This window comes from Salvia splendens, unplaced genomic scaffold, assembly GCF_004379255.2.
Source record: "Salvia splendens isolate huo1 unplaced genomic scaffold, SspV2 ctg570, whole genome shotgun sequence".
In the NCBI taxonomy this organism is placed as follows: domain Eukaryota; kingdom Viridiplantae; phylum Streptophyta; class Magnoliopsida; order Lamiales; family Lamiaceae; genus Salvia; species Salvia splendens.
This window is the reverse complement of record NW_024599230.1, coordinates 1-6768: the sequence shown is the minus strand read 5'-3', so window position 1 is coordinate 6768 and position 6768 is coordinate 1. Positions and strand designations below refer to the sequence as shown.

Here is a 6768-nt window from a genome sequence, read left to right as displayed (position 1 = left end):
GAATATGATGAATCGTAATTGTCGCCCCAGGCTTAATTTGCATCTAAAAATTAGATGCAACATGGTGATTGACACTTCAAATTCTGATTCCAAATCCACTCCCAATTTTTCAAATGTTTTTCGATCCGTGATTGATTCTGCAGATTTCGATCTATGTGATGATTTATTTCGATCTAATTCTGCAAAATATGATCGGAACGCCGACCACAGCTCCGACACTGCCTCCAGCACCGATCATGACGGCCGCGATCGGCATCACAGGGATCGTTCCAATACTGTTCCTGTCTCGTTGCTGTTTGTTATTAATTGAACAATGGAAGGAGGTATATATCGTTTTTGTTCCAATACTGTGTTCGCCTACTTCGCGGATTGCAGAATTTCTGGTGTAGTAAATCGTATGTGATTTATGGTTTTGTTAAGCAAAGGCACGCATACTGTAGTAAATTAGTAGGTTCAATGCGCAATCGTATTTGTTTTTTGGTGTTGTTAAGCAAAGTTTACGAGTTTCATTCATTGGTCGAAGGTTGAGGGGAGCCTAAACCCTAGTTACTTTAGTATAATTCATAAACGTAATGTACAGAGTCTAGTATGTAGTGTTTGTATAGAGTTATGTATTGCATAATCTGTGATGTATCCTGTAGTATAAAGCGTAGTGTAGTTTCTGTAATGCATTATTTGTGATATGTAATGAACATTAACCTGACCCGTTTAATATAAGTTTTGCCGTGTGTCTATGTTTGGCGAACGATTCTTGTTTTCCCTAAGGGTTTGACAAGCCTAGGGGCTAGAGTGTAGTATGTTCTAAGTCTAAAAAACCTTACACGAGCTGGAGTAATCGTCTGGGGTTGCACATGCATAGCGCTTAGGTATTTTTCAAAACAGATATACATAATGTACATATTGTGCAGCATAATGCGTTTTTTAGTTTCTGTCATGCATTATTTGTGATATGTAATGAACATTTATCCTCACCCATTTAATATAAGTTTTCTCGTGTGTCGATGTTTGGCGAACGATTCTTGTTTTTCCTAAGGGTTTAACAACCCTATGGGCTAGGGTGTAGTATGTTCTAAGTCTAAAAAACCTTGTCCAAATACACGAGTTGGAGTAATTCGTCTGGGGTTGCACATGCATAGCGCGTAAGTATTTTTTACAACATATATACATAATGTACATTTTCGCATAGTATAATGCGTAGTTTAGTTTCTGTAATGCATTATTTGTAATATGTAATGAACATTTATCCTGACCCATTTAATTTAAGTTATGTCGTGTTTCGATGTTTGGTGCACGTTTCTTATTTTCCCTAAGGGTTTAACAACCCTAGGGGCTAGGGTGTAGTATGTACGCAGTAATAACAACATTAACAAAGACCACGAGTTTGCGTTATAAAACTAGGGTTTTGTTATAATCGCGGCTATGGACTAATTTTGGCGGATTTACATCATGTACATATTATACATAATAATGGTAGTCTTAGGTGCATTAATTGTCAGAACATGAATTGTAATGTACATGTTTGCTGACCTTTTTTTTTCGTTTCTGTACAGTGGTGGTTGTAACTGAATGTTCTCCGGAGTTGAAGCCTGTCGTTGGTCAGAAATTCCAATCCTTGGAATTTGCTTTCACTTTTTACAATGTATATGCCCTGAAGGGGCTGGCAGCGGAAGCGTGCGGACATAACGGATCACATGAATTTGATCTATTTAGCAGATTATTTAGACAAAATCTATTCGCGTAATTATCACATGTATCATGCTCATAACTTGAATTAAAACATGCTTTAGCACATAAAATTCCTAAAACAATGCTTACTACGGAATTAGCCAATTTACCTCGTTGATTCAATCAAGAATCGATGATGGCTTGCTCCGTCTCCACGTGAAGATCTTCAATACAAGACCTCGGATCTTCTGACTGGTGTCCCGGACTATACGCTGGTATTTGTGTGGGCAAATCTCACCAACGTACTAGGACTCGAATAATGGAAGACAGAACTCAGCTCACGGAGGGAGCACAATTTTTGAAAATTCTCTCAAGGGGGGGGGACGAAAATTTTTTGCAATTAATTGTTGTGTTTTCTGTCTCCTTTATTCTCCTATTTATATAAGTCACATATTGGGCCCAGTCAGGGATCTAAGGAAGAATCTGGAACAGGCCTCACCCAATTAGCTTTTTACTAATTAAATTGAACCCACAATTTAATATAAGCTTATATTGGAATATTACGAGCAGCCACTACAGAAGTAATATTGCACTGCCTTCCAAATCCGAAATTACAAGTATTCCGGGTTTCCTTTAATTGTATTTGATTTATTTCCCGCGCTTAAGATGGAAACATCCATTAATTAATTAATGTCTGCTATAGACTTAATTAATTAACATATTTCGAATTCCAAGAGTGGACTTAGCAAGAAACTCTTATTTATTATTCATAGAGTAATCAAACTCCAACTAGCTAGGTTCCGAATAATAAAACCTCGTTTCGAGCTCCTCTTGTGGATGTTATCAAACGAGACTCTCCTCGCGCACGTTTCAACATAATAGCAATCATAGCACCTCTAGATAATGATCACCACTACCCAATATACCTGGATCGTTGGGTTACGAAAAACCCGCACCTTTGGTAAGTCAAAGTAGTGGATACTCAATATCGTATGCTCAATGCCAACGTACATTGATTAAGAAATTAATTATCAAGACCTCGTCTTTCAGTAGATAGCATAAAGACTCGTCTTGCTGTTAGATCCATTCAGTGTTATACCACACCAACGTCATCTTATTTCAATAAGGTTTAGAAATAATCGGACTGACATTGCAACCTTTCACGATAGGTAGTCTAGGCCTATCTAGGTTGTGAAATTCTTATTTTTCTTTGTTTAGAACTGACCGTGTTACCTTAAATTGGACGACGCCCACAACCGGTCTACTAAAACAAAGACTTAGACTTTGTTACGTTTGCTCATACATTTAAATATGCAATAAACAACCATTAAATGTAAAACATAACAACATTATGACAAAAATAATCTGTTGCATTTATTGGAAAATAACCATTAGAGTTTTACAGTATCCAATCACTCGAAAGGTGATTTCTAGTATACAAAACCCTAACATGCCCGCGCTGTTGGTTTTGATACGCGCAAACAAGCGATGAGGAAGGTGGATAATGTCACAACCTGGTATCTCGTTGTATGCAATAGGGAAGGCAAGAAGAAGTCGGACGAAGATGATCAGTTGAATGCCCGGTCTGGTTTCTCTATCAAGCGCAGTAAGTTATCTAAGCGCTGTGGTTGTAAGGCTAGTATATCTTTCAAGTTTTTCTCTGAAGAAGGATTGCCAGGTTATATTATTCAGGAGTTTAACGAGGTTCATAACCATCACATGGTTGAGTCGGAACATCAGCAATTTATGTCAAGTAATCGAAAGTTGGATGATGTACATCAGAAATTCATTATTGACTGTTCCAAGGCTAATATAGGGCCCACACTTACATTTAAGGTGTTGAAGAAAATTCTCGGTGGGTTTGACCTAGTTGGTTGCACTGTTGGGGATATCAGGAATGCTTCGCGAGACATCAAAGCATACGCACATGGATTTGATGTGCAAATGGTGTTGGATGATATGGCTAAGAAGAAGGAGATGTCCGAGGCGTTCACGTATCACTACGAAGTTAATGCTTCTAACCAGTTGGTTGCTCTATTTTGGTGTGTCGGTTTGATGAAAAGGAATTACCACATGTTTAGAACCTTAACCGCCGGTTACGGTTTTGCGGTTAACTGCACGAACTGTAAACCTTGGGCATCTCTAAGTATAATATATTATAGTAACTATAAACAAACTCTATGTGTTGATATATTAATAAATGTAATACTCCTTTCGTCCCTTAAATTTTGTCACATTTTGACTGAGCACGAGTTTTAAGAAATATAATGGAAAGTAAGTTGAAAAGTTAGTGGAATGTGAGTCCTACAATATGAGTCACATTTTGACATTTAGATTCATCCTACAATAAGAGTCACACTTCATTTTTACTATAAATGGTAAGTAGGTCGCATATTCCACTAACTCACTTCACTCACATTTTATTATAAAACCAATATAAAAAGAGATTCTTTAACCAGAAAGAATTCGGTACAGATGTAGGATACCTATCCAGAAGTTTTCGTAACTCAATCATAGATGATGGAATTTGGACCACATTATTCCACTGACTTTTCCAACCCACTATTCTTTAAATTTCTTAAAACTCGTGCCTACATCAAATGTGACTCCTATTGTGAGACGGATGGAGTATTAGTTTTATATAATAATATGATTGATAATGGGTTAGTAATGTAGGGCCGGCACTATAAAAAATGGCAAAAGGTGAAATGTGACAAATTTTACGGGGCAGACAGAAATAGAAATATGTGACAAGTTTTCAGGGACGGAGGAAGTAATATTTAGATTTTATAAATATTGTAGTAATTATTTGGATATATTAGTTGGTTGATACGATATATGGAGTATATTTTAGTGTCAATTATAGAAAGTTAATTTTTTTTTAGTACAATGATCACTAATTGCTCAAAGTACGATATTACAAAGCATGATGAATATGTGTTTGAGATGAAACTTCTAGACCCCGAGAAAAGTTGGGAACTGTTCTTGAAGAAGGCATTTATTAACAACACCAATGACACATGTCCAGAAGAATTAGAGAGTATAGGCCGACAAATCTTGGGAAAATGTGATGGTTTGCCATTAGCAATTAGTGTGGTAGGAGGCTTGCTCGTGGTTGTTCCTCAAGACAAGAGAAGATGGCAAGAAGTTCTGGATCAAATAGATTCCAATATTCCTGAAAACACCATACCAAATATTTTGGGGTTGAGTCATCATAATTTATGTCCCCAATTGAAATCATGCTTCTTATGTCTAGCCTTTTTCAAGGAAGACTTTACTATCCCTTCAAATGAGTTAGTAAGCATATGGCATGCACAAGGCTTGATCCAAGAGAAAGGAAGTAGAAGTATTGAGGATATTGGAAGAGGTTATTTGAATGAGTTGATTAATCGAAGCATGCTTCAAATTCAGGATCTAACCATCGATGGTCAAGTCAAAATTTTTCGCCTTCATGATCTTCTTCGCGATGTATGCTTAATCAAAGTGGAGGAGGAAATGGGTGTGAAGATTGTTAAGGGAGAGGAGGAAGGGTGTTTATCTGAATCCTCGTATAAACCTCGTCATCATGTTGTCTACAACAAATCTTCTGAAACTTTTTCCTTGAATCCGCTCGGTTTTCCTTATTAATGTAAGGGAAGAACGTTGTCGTATGGATATTCCAACTCATTATTGGAAGAGCTTTCAGCTTCTTAAGATACTATACCTTGATGGCTTAGGGTTTACAAAATTGCCTAAATCTTTACTGTGCTTGCTTGGATTGAAGTACTTGAGAATACATCCAAATATCATTCATTTGAAGCTTTCGAGTTGATTTGCTGACTTAAAAAAACTCGAGTTTCTTTATGCTGAATGTGTAGAGTTCTCGGATGTTGCAATGAAAATGGAAAGTTTGCGTGACTTTGGCACATATCGTGTATACGGCAGAGCCATGAAAGTAGAGAAGTGGAAATGTATTGAAAGTTTGAAGGGCATCAGGCTAGTGGATTTAGTGGAGATGAGTTCAAGACTAGTGCCTAATTCTCATCTTCGTGAATTAGGCATATTTGTATGCATGATTAAGGATATGGATGGCATGGTAAGAAGGGGAAGAGCGTCCCTAGAGAAGATGACGAATCTTGTGAAGCTATACCTATATTTAAATACTTGGAACATGGAGGGTAGTTGGCTACATAAAATGCTAAAATTAATTCCCAATCTCGAGAGTCTCACATCACTTAAACTTAAAGCAGATGAATTCACTTTCATATGTCCAGCTGCGGATGTGTTCCCTCCCAGTCTCTCTCACCTAGCGTTGATTGGCATAAAAGATGTTCTCGTATTTCTGAACACTTTTCAAGGATGAAGATATTGCATGGCGGGTTCCCCTGCCTCAAGGCCCTCTCCCTCAAAGCAATAAATCTAAAAGGTATCGACATAGAAGAAGGTGGAATGTCGTGCCTCAAACAACTCCGCATCTGTAACTGCTCAGAGCTAGAGAGTACTAAGAATCTGCCCAGACACATCATCATATCATATGCATAAGTAAGGTAAAGCTACTTAATTGGTTATGTTTTTATTCCTTTGTATATATCTATAAAATTGGCCTCATTTCAGGGTCTAACTTGCAAAACAAAGATAAAGAAAGTGGAGTTCGAGTGATAGGTTTAACAACAAGAAGAAGACTCGAGGTGTCGTCTAGTTTATTATACTATTTCAGTTTTTTTTCGGTGATGTTGATTGTGTCTGGATTTTTTGCCAGTGAATGTTGATTGTGTCTGGATTTTTTATACTCCAACAAGAAAAAGTAGTGAACGTAGTATTAGTAGATTGTGGGGTCTACATTATTAGTGGTAATGTGGTATGTAATTGGTTTAAAACTTTCTATATTTAGACTTGGTCTATTTTGGAGGACGACCTAAAATGGTAAAATTAATCTATGAAGAACTGAAGGAGTGTTTGTCAACCTCATTTGTAATGCTTTTTATTCTAGGAATAGAGATTGGATTTTGTTTGTAATCAATTAGGTTATCGTGTTACTTGTTTTTTTGTGTGTTGTATGATTATATATACTTTTTAAACTTATTCAATTTAAAGAACTTTTTGGGATTATTGATTCAAGTATAT

General features: G+C 36.8%; 1 non-coding gene and 1 pseudogene across 1 annotated transcript; both read left to right on the top strand.

The window, feature by feature from the left end:
* LOC121790654 lies at positions 1-90 on the top strand. Its single transcript, XR_006048367.1, has one exon. It is a non-coding gene; the product is annotated as a small nucleolar RNA U31b (small nucleolar RNA).
* A 3063-nt stretch (positions 91-3153) lies between these two features.
* On the top strand, positions 3154-6121 carry LOC121790651 (annotated as a pseudogene).
* Positions 6122-6768: the final 647 nt, after the last annotated feature.